Source organism: Pogona vitticeps, chromosome 3 (assembly GCF_051106095.1).
Source record: "Pogona vitticeps strain Pit_001003342236 chromosome 3, PviZW2.1, whole genome shotgun sequence".
NCBI classification, from domain to species: Eukaryota; Metazoa; Chordata; class Lepidosauria; order Squamata; family Agamidae; genus Pogona; species Pogona vitticeps.
The window spans coordinates 253,119,012-253,129,939 of NC_135785.1; the positions used below are offsets into that span (position 1 = coordinate 253,119,012).

General features: G+C 40.5%; 1 protein-coding gene across 8 annotated transcripts in view; it reads right to left on the reverse strand.

The window, feature by feature from the left end:
- Positions 1-10,928, reverse strand: part of FAT3 (FAT atypical cadherin 3) — a 529,225-nt gene that overhangs the window by 405,311 nt on the left and 112,986 nt on the right. The gene's annotated exons all lie outside the window — the stretch shown is intronic.

A 10,928-nucleotide genomic window follows, 5' to 3' on the forward strand; every position in this document is an offset into this window, starting at 1 on the left:
AGGCAAGGCACTCATAAAGAGAGAGCAAGCACCAAAGGACTAGATGGCCGATCAAAAAGATGCAAGCAACCCACTACAGTCCTCTGATTTATAAAGTTTATGAACCAAGGGAGCAGGTATTGTAATTCTGCGCAAAAGTCTTTCTCACAAATGTGAGAACTCCCCTCAAGAACAGCAGAAAATGACTCGCCACCTTACAAAGAAAAAAATAGTAGGTTTTTGTTTTCATGCTCAAGAATGAAAAAGTGAGAATTTCACTCCCTATTTTGAGAGCACAGCCACAGTCCTTGAAACCTAGCCCTTTTTTTTCAGTCAAAGGGCAGCTTGTATCTCCCAGTAGTCAAAAAATAAAATCACAGGACGGTTATGAATTGCCAGCTTTTAACTTGGTGGTTAACTCCCTCTGTAACCAACCAAAAATCTAGGGATTTTTTTAGCAACAGCACCTGGGTCAGGCTTCTCCCACTGTCTCTACAACCAATAAACCTCTTTCCAACAAGTCATTAGAACAAGACATTAAGGAGGGAACTAAATTCTGTTTCCCATCTCTGTTTACTAGAAATTTCCCTACCAATAGCGAAGCTCCCAAAACTACAAGTCACTTTCTTTCATTCACAGAAATCTAGTAATTATACTGCTTAAACTGGATGATGCCATCAGACCTGCGACAGCCATATTTTGTTATCAAAAAGTTTCCCTATCCCCTACTTTTGAAAATCACCCCTTCCGTACCTGATGCCTGCAGTGGGACCAAAGGCAGTGATTTTCAGACATCTAAGACTCTCTTCTTGTCCCACTGAGTCCAAAGACCCCTCCAGAATCTAGGTACTGGGAGGGGGGGGATAAGAAACTTTTTATTAAGAAAATATGGCCACAGTTGATGATGTCATCAGGCTTACATGATGTATCTTTGTGGCTGATGTATTGTCAAGTCATTCCCAGCCTATGACTACGTGAATGAGCAATCTTCAAAATGTCCTATCTTCATCAACCCTGCTCAGCTCTTGCAAACTCCAATTCTCTTCTCGCTGTGTTCGACTCTAGGGGGCGGTGCTCATCCCCGTTTCCAAGCCATAGAGCCAGCATTTTGTCAGAAGACAATCTTCCGTGGTCACATGGCCAGTGCAACTTAGACACGGAACGCTGTTACCTTCCCACTGAGGTGGTCCCTATTTATCTACTTGCATTTGCATGCTTTCAAACCGCTAGGTTGGTGGGAAAGTAGGACAGCCTTAACTACAACAGTTCTGTCTCCAGAGATAGTTCAGGCTTGATTTGATCTAACATCAACTTTTTTATCTTTCTGGCTGTCCAAAGTATCTGCAAAGCTCTTCTCCAGCACCATATTTCAAATCATTTTTTCCCTGACAGCTTTCTTTACTGTTCGGTTTTCACATCCAAACAGGGTGATCTGAAATACAAAAATACAACCTTGACATTACTTGGTTTCAACCACTGCATGTGAAAGTGGATATAAACTGTATCTTCAATGAAGAATACATAAAGCTTTAACTTTCCTTTACTCCACCACACAACATTTTTATTTCTGGCATCAGTTACAACCCCACAACTAGGAATACAACACTTTACAACACTCATCCTCACGGGCAAGGATGAGGAATCACTACACTCTTCTAGCTGGCAAGGATAGCAAGCAACTTCTGGGAGCTTTCAACAGAGTTCTCACTTTGGCAAGAATAACATTTTGTTCAGAAGAATGACAATTTTATTTATTTATTTCTTAGACTTCGATCCAGCCTTTCCACTATAAAGCACTAGCTCAAGGTGACTAACAATCTTACAGTTTTGTGCAAAATCACAAATTCTTGCACATTCTGAGTGAAATCATAAATTTTTGCACAAGCTGCCCATTTTGCACAGAACTGTAAAATTCGCACAGCTGTGTGAATCATCAAAAATCAGGAAGGTGGCTGCTTTACTTAAAATGTGATGTACTGTTGGCATTTTTCTTAACCATTGACCAAGCCTTATGTGCTGCTCTACACGCACGCATAAGCATGCATGTGTATTATTTCCTTCTCAAAGGACACTAGAGACATTTTAGACAAACTGCAGAGACAAGGTGGCTCTTGCTCCCAGTTGGAGGTAAGGGATGTCACAGGACTTTAAAGTTCCTCATCCAATGTCTCATTCAGTGGAAACAGCCTAAAGAAGGAATTAAGCAAATATAATATCCGTTTGCAACAAGAGCAAGTGACAAACGCCTCAAGCCTCTTGGAGTTCTAACCATGCAGAAAAATAGAAGCCTTTAGATTTTTATTCTATCTCCTTGACTGACTCAGACACTGTGCCCTGAACCGAATGGTCCCAAATTAATCAGCAGAATTGATGCAAATGCTGATTTAACAAGTACCCACTGATTCAATCCAGCTGGGGCCAACAACTGCATTTAGGCTTCTGTGTGTACTGAATAAGACCCAAATAACCAGCTAGAAAGTATCAGACATCAAATGTCAATGACCACCCTCCATGTTAATCTTAAGAGTCTTAAACCTGCAGAGCTGGAAGAAATCCTATGGACCATCGAGTCTACCTCTCCCCAAGGAGGCACAGAAGGCAATCAAACTCCCAACCTCTGGCTCTGCAGCCAGATGACACGTAAACCGCATGTACTGAAAAATATGGTGCAGACACAATTCCTCATAGGGCAAACAGTAACAGTAGTTTAATTGCTGTATATCCTCGAGTATAAGCTGACCCAAATATAAGCCGAGGCACCCAATTTTACCACAAAAAACTGGGAAAACTTATTGACTCGAGTATAAGCCAAGGGTGGGAAATGCAGCAACTACTGGTAAATTTCAAAAATAAAAATAGATACAAATAAAATTACATTAATTGAGGCGTCTGTTTTTGAAGATACTGCCCTTCTGAGCTGCGAGACACACTTCACTGCCTGCGGAGGGAGGACTCATACCGGATGCTGCACTTATCTACTGCTGCGTAACAAGATGAAGGGAGACGGAGGATGGAGGAGGAAGGTGGGTACATAGAATATACAGAGGGAGGAGGATGGGAGTGTCCTGGAAGCGGAAATGCAGTGTACTTAACCCAGGTCATCGGACCACCCACAGAGGCTGCAGGCGCCCGTAGATGAGTCGGGGAGTCTGGAGAACACCCACAGGGAAGAACATGTAATTTTGACACTGACTCGAGTATAAGCCAAGGGGCTGCTTTTTCAGCAAGAAAACTGTGCTGAAAAACTAGGTTTATACTCAAGTACTGTATATACAGTATGCTCTCCCAAGCCATAGCTTGCAAGTTAACTGCAGTGTATCATTTGCACTCTCCGCTCACCATGATAAGCTATGACACTCCACATGTCCAGTTCAAATGACCAGGTCTGAGAGCATATAACTGATTTTTTTTAAAAAATCTTCCTACCAGGTTTCAGTGTGGACCCCAAAGAGATTTCTTTTTAGAAGATGACATATAGAAATGTACTGTGCCCACAACAGTTATACTTCTGAGATGCAAGAGTTGGCTTGAACATTTGTATCCTGTGTCCTATCAGGGCTTATTCTGCACCCTCTGGCCACAATACACACTAATACGTAGCACTGACTAGAGAAGGTCTGGCATTGGTGTCAGCCTCCCTGATAGGCTTGTAATACTGGAAGCCGCTGTAAAATAACATTCCTCTCTTGCAGAAGCCAACTCTTGTGTCTGAGAAGAATAACTGCTGTGGGCACAATACATTTCTATATGTCATTTTCTAAAAAGAAGCCTGGAACAGCTTTTGGCATTCAGAAACTGAAAGCTTTATGAACAGAATTTCAATAAAGCCAAGAGGCTCCATTTTGCACCTGTCCCTGGAATTTATGTCCAAATGATATTGTAGTTATCATCTGTGCTTTGTGTGCTACTGAAACAATGACTGCATTCTATTGAATGAACTGAGAAATATATTTCCTGTCTAAAAGAAACATGTTTATAAAAGGAACCCCAAGACATTTTCCTAAGCATAAAAAAAGTAAGTATTTGCTTATAGGTTTATTTATTTTGTTTGTTTATTATGTATATAGACACTTGTTATTAGGTTTTATAATGTATGCTATTTTATCCTGTTTTATTACTCATGTAAGCCGCCCTAGAGGGGCGGGGTATAAATTCAATAAAAGTAAAGTAAAAAAGGAAAGTTTATTTTACAAATTACTGTACTGCAAGTAAATTTTAAAATGTTAAGCATGAACAGGCATTGACCGAGTTGCATTCTGAATGCTGACTTAGATAGGAATTATGTTAGCTAGGCTGTCAGCACATTTTACACCTGGGCCATCTTGTATGAAAACTAACATATATGGAAGCCCAACCAATAAAAACCTCTGGGGACTTTTTTTTTGCCTGAGGCACAATTTCACAAAAACCTACAGCTCTTTTACATATGTAAACAGAAAAAACAACATGATGTCTTGTGGTGGCTTAAAGATGAACATTTTCCTTGGCAATAGCTTTCATGGATGATAAAAGGCAAAGGTCCCCCTTGACATCTAGTTGAGTCGTGTCCGACTCTAGGGCGCGGTGCTCATCCCCGTTTCCAAGCCGTAGAGCCAGCGTTTGTCCGTAGACAGTTTCTGTGGTCACGTGGCCAGCGTGACTAGACACGGAACGCCATTACCTTCCCACCGTGGTGGTACCTATTTATCTACTCGCATTTACATGCTTTTGAACTGCTAGGTTTTACATGGATGATAATGTCACATAAATTCCTCGTAGCATTAATACATCTCTGCGGGAATTCTAAGTCTCACTAAGTTTTTAAGTGAAACCCAAAACTTACTGACTACAGAGGCAACTTCCAAGAAGGTTCAAAGCAAGGCTAAGCATGAACTGTGTGTGGCCCCTGGACAGTATACCTCCTGTCAAAAGGAGCCCACTTCACACACAAGTCAGACGTTTTTCAAGAAATGATAAAAACATTTCTCATCAGTCAAGCCTTTGACTAGTCATGACATTTACCATTTCTTTGCATTATGTATTTAAATTGCAAATGGAGAAGCAAAGTCTGTTTTGTTTAAGACAATATGCTAGCCAACCGTTCCATCCAAAAATTCCCCAAGTGACTTATCCCAGATCATTGAAACAAACGCCCAGAATAAAAACGGTTAGAAAAGTAATAATAATTGTGTATAGCATAGCTGCTGCACAGCAGCTAAAGACAGGATTAAAATGAAAATGACACCCCTAATGGCCGTTTATAGAAGGTGGGGACAGAAGAATTCACACGAATTTGAGGAAGTAATGCAGATTTCCCTAGGGAAAGAACTCCAGAATCAGAGCACCACCAAAGAGAAGGCCTTATCTTTAATTACCATCTTGCTGACGTGATAAAGTTATACAACTAAGACATCAACAGGATGGACCCCCACCCACTTAACAGCAATCTGCTTTGCAACCTTCCGATCGTCTGTCCCCACCCGCCTGCACCCAAAACTCACTTTTCTGACCACTGCTCAACAGCAGCTTATGTACAACAGCAAGGAAGAAACAGGGATTGTACAGGAGGGAAGAAAGCAGGTAGACAAAAATCAGCGATTTTTTTTAAAAAAAAAATTTAAATCACATTTTTTTAAAAAAATGATTTTTTAAAATTAAAATCATCAAAAAGATCTGATTTTTAAATTTTCAATTAAATCCACCCTGGAAGAAAGCAGAGGTCGAGCAGAAGTCAAACAGAGGCTGAAGGTTGGTGGGGGATGGAGGAGAGAATTGGGAGAGCTGTAATCAGAGAATAGGTAAGCATTTGCTGATTTTTAAGGCCTGCGTTTTAAAAAAAATAACAAAACGCGTATTCTAGCTTTAAAGCCTACAGAAGAACAGAGATCAACTTACAGTGACTGACTTTACTACTGTCATTAAAGAATCCATTAGTATGTGGGCAGGCTTATGTAAGTGACATAGCACTTACATCACTTGAGTCCTAAGGCATATCAGGTCAGAAAACAACATTACAGTGGACCCTCGACTTACAGACGGCTCGACTTACAGACTTTTCGAGTTACAGACTTCTCTGGCTGCAAAATTTAGATTCGACTTGCAGCCAGAGAATAGACTTACAGACCAGAAAAAACCCAAAATGGAATAAAAATAGAATAAAAACCACTGGTTATGGGATTAATCAGTTTTCAGTGCATTGTAGGTCAATGGAGATTCGACTTACAGACTTTTCGACTTGCAGCCACCATTCCAATACAGATTAATTCCTTAAGTAGAGGGTCCACTGTACCTGTGAACACATGTTGACAGAACAATACTTGTTGTGCCCATTTCTATTTTCAGCTGCAAAGGGGCAACCAGATACGATAAATGGTATGGGTGCATGCTTACGTTTTTATTTTCCATCACATATCACTGTGATAACCGCTCCCTCCAAGTCATTCCACTAAGAAGGCTTGTAAGTCATGGGCTGGGGCAACAGAGATGGGAACATCCTCAAACAGGCTATCCGTTCCATCAAAGCTGTACAGCCAACTTGGAAATATCTGCTCTTGGTGGTGATGGTGGGGCGTTCCAAAGAAGACAGGGAAGGAAAATGTTCTACAGGTCAGTAGTACATATGTTTCTGTATTCAGTCCTATCCTCTTCCAAGTTGATTTACCTGAAACCTAGGAGATCCATGTAGTCACTGGTTTGTCATGGCAGCTTTTTAAATTCCACAGGATTATTGAAATTTCTTTAAAGGTTCCATACGTCTACAGTAGCCCAATTAACTCTTTTTCTTAAAGGCCCTGCTCAGCATTTCACCACAAACATAACAATATTCCAAGGTAAATTGGAACTGCAATCTAACAGTATGCAATTAATACAGATGTAAGGTTCATCCTCTTTAATAACTTTCCCAAATTACATAATCTAATTCATCCTAGCTTCAACCCAGTTCTGTACCCATGTATGTCCAGAGAGAAATATACACAACAACCTGTTCTTGACTGAACAGGAAGTGTACAGGTAAATTAAGAAAACAAAGACCACCTTCTTATCTTAACCAGTGATGAAGATGAGATGGTTGGATAGCGTCATCGAAGCGACCAACATGACTTTGACCCAACTTCGGGAGGCAATGGAAGACAGGAGGGCCTGGCGTGCCCTGGTCCATGGGGTCACAAAGAGTCGGACATGACTTTACAACTAAACAACAACAATATTTGTCTTAACTCTTAAATCACCATCAAGACTCTCTCTCTAAAGCATTTGGACCATTTATTGCTGTGAAAACTGTCAGTGCCAATGATGTTGTGATAGCTTAAACATGCTACTGGCTAGGAAAGAAATACCGGTTCTGTCATGAACCTCCTGTTAAACTTATTTCCCTGTCCATTTAACTGGTTCTTGGGCTGTCCTGAAACAGAGATTATATATACATAAATTACTTTTAGAGATTAATAATCAGACCACACTTGTTTGTGCAAAATTTCTCACAGCTGCATGCAAGATATAGCAATTTTTGCTATAACTTTCCTTTCTCTTTTTTCCTTTGTATTAGTGGTGTGACTATCTTATAAACTCCATCTGTATTCCGTTCAATGTGTTTTGCTGGTATAGACTGTAATAATAATAAACTGCACTGAACAGACTAGGAAAGACAAGGGGGTGGTGTTGGTAAGAGACACGCTAACAAGGTACTTTTCAAGAAAGGATCCTAATGTTTACAAATCCGACACAGCTCCTTCTTAGCATCTCAGCATGGAATAACAACAGGCAATATCACACAGCAGATGCAGACATAAACTTGTGGCCATTCTTTATACGACTTTTTCATTCCAAGAAAAGGAAAACTCCCATATTCAACAACAGCAAAAGTTCAGAGCAAACAGCAAAATGATATAATGATATATTTTAGTTTGTCTACTATTCACAAGAGCAACTCTTCAAGAGCCCTGCAGTCATTTAATTCCTGGAAACTTTGCTATTTTCTCTGTACATGCTTTTTTAAAAAAAAAAAAAAATCTGTAACACTACAGTATCTTTGACCAGTCAAACAGAACTTTTTTATGTCTCTCCATTACTGGAGGCAGCTCTGAAGCAAAATATCTATTTCCCATGTTCTGAATTTCCTGTGCGGGAGTATTTGCTTGACGAGTGAGTGATGTGGACACAGAAAGGAAGGGTTATAAGACAAAGTAGGACTGTATTGGGCTGCGGCAATTGCTTCAGAAAAGCAATTTCTGTCACTCTAGATTTCACAATCTCCCCACTTCCGTTATGAGCAAAAATGGGTCTACTGACCTAATTCAGGTCAACCAACTTTGGTTCAGGTTTGGAAATTCATTGGATGCTGAGTCACATTATCAGACTTCACTGCTCTCAAGGTGTAGACACGACAGAGCAAGACATACACAGAAGCAGAGCAGAGATCGTCTATAAGAAGAGGTCAAGAATTTATGGAACCCACAGATACTTGTTCATTTATCAGCCAAACAGGTGTTGGGTGGTTCAAAGCCCTGCCTCTTCCAATGGGCACCCACTCAGACGCAGCGCCTGGAGAAGGCAGTACAGTGGTGCCTCGCTTAACGATTTTAATTGGTTCAAAAAAATTAGTCGCTAAGTGAAAACATCGCTAAGCGAAATGTGGTTTCCCACTGAAATGCATTGAAAACCGGATAATCCGTTCCAATAGGAACGAATTGCCGTCCTTAAGCGAAAATCACCATAGGAAACATCGCTAAGCGAAACGCAGTTCCCCCATTGAAATGCATTGAAATCTATTCAATGCATCTCAATGGGGGAAAAAAATCAACAACAAATTAAAAAAGAGTCAGAACAAAGTCAAATTTGGTTAACAAAGGGTTTATTAAGTGCACTTTATAATTTCAAACACTTTAAACAGTAAACTTTAACTTTATAACATTTAAAAAAAACAGCAAACATGAGGCTGTTTAAACCATCATTAAGCAAAATAGGGCACCCAAAAATTTAATCGTTATGCGAAGCATGGTCCCAACATCGCTAAGCGAAAATTGCCCATAGGGACCATCGTTAAACGGAGCGCAAAAATGCTCTGAAAAAGTCATTGCTAAGCTAATTCATCGTTAAACGAAGCGCTCGTTAAGCGAGACACCACTGTACAGGGAAGCCAGACCACTGTCTCTGAGTGGCCGCTTGCCAGTGGAGGTGGGACTTTGAAGCACTGTACTCCTGTTTGGCTGATAAACCAGTGGTTCATGTCCATCTCTATGTATGACCATTATATTTACTCTATCAAATATTTCTGGGTGGGACAATGGATGTTTTGCATCCAGCAACATCTGAAGAACCAAAGATCCCTCACCCTTTGATTACAGCTAGAGTAAGGAACAGCAAAAGCTTAATCAAATCTAATGTCGACTTGGAAAAATCATTCCTTGACTTTTCAGCATCCGTGAAGCACGCAGTTATCAGGCAAAGACCTACTTTATGGGAATAAGGCCCATCACGATATGAGTGTGAAGTTACAAGATCTTTATTTTATTTATGTTGTTGTACAGAGCATTTTGAGCCTACTCAACCTCAAGTTTAATCAGCTACATTGTTGCTCATTTCTTCAGTCCAGGCAAGTCCTTTCTCTTTAACAATGCCGCACAATTTGGTGCTATCTGCAAACATAACCACTTTACTGTTCAACCTTGACTGTCAAGCATTTACAGGCAAGTCAACTAGCTGCATAGGTAATATATGCCTCCCTGCTTTCTTCCATTGTAAAAACTGTCTGACTAATGTGGTTTTTCTGCACTGTATTATTTAACCACTCATCAGTCCAGGAAATGGAACTTAATAAACTAACATTTGGTCTACAATGCCTGGAATCTCTACAAGCATTGCTGTGAGTTGTAGTTAAAAACAAAAACCCCAAAAAACTTTCCAAGTGCTAGAAAATATTATTTATTTATTAATTTAATTTCTATACCACCTTTCTCCTTTTGTAAGGTAAAGGTAAAGGTTCCCCTTGACAATTTTTGTCCAGTCGTGTTCGACTCTAGGGGGTGGTGCTCATCTCCGTTTCCAAGCCATAGAGCCAGTGTTTGTCCGAAGACAATCTTCCGTGGTCGCATGGCCAGTGCAACTTAGACATGGAATGCTGTTACCTTCCCACCAAGGTGGTCCCTATTGATCTACTCGCATTTGCATGCTTTCGAACCACTAGGTTGGCGGGAGCTGGGACAAGCGACGGGCGCTCACTCCGTCGCGTGGATTCGATCTTACGACTGCTTGGTCTTCTCACCCTGCAGCACAGGCTTCTGCGGTTTAGCCCGCAGCGCCACCACGTCCCCTTTGATTAGCATTTCCCAAACTGGAGGTCACAGTGGGGGGGGTCACAAAGTGTTTTCTGGGGTGGCGTTGCCTTATATGTGCTGTATTATATTCACCTTCTGAGAAGGGATGGCTTTACTCTATTAAAAATGCCCTTTTATGCAAACATATGGAGGGATACACAAGTAACTTGGCTATTTTAAAATAGAGGTCCAACTCAAAAAGATTGAGAACCACTGACTTAGATCGCACAAATTTTATTTTAAAAAATGTCGTAACAATTGTAAAAGCTCTACGTAAACTTTATAAATTTAACTATCACTTTATACAGTGCCAGCTGCATGACCAGATGCAGGAAATTCTTGGGTAATACACACACAATGAGTCTTTTTACGAGTCTTCTTGCCTCTGCATCTAAACTTCTTGGGTGCATTCAAGGTGATGACAGCACCGTTATTCAACTCTATGGCCTCAGCAAACTCTTCATCCTCTAGAACGGACCCAGATTTATCTGCCCCCACTGCTCAATTTGTTAAAAAAACCCTCACTATTTAAAAACCCAAATATAAATATACACAAAGGAACATAACAAAACATTTCATTTAGAATGCATCTACTGCTAATTTTTACACTCTCCCGTAGTAGGGCTTCTGGGAATCTGGTAATATACAACTATGCAT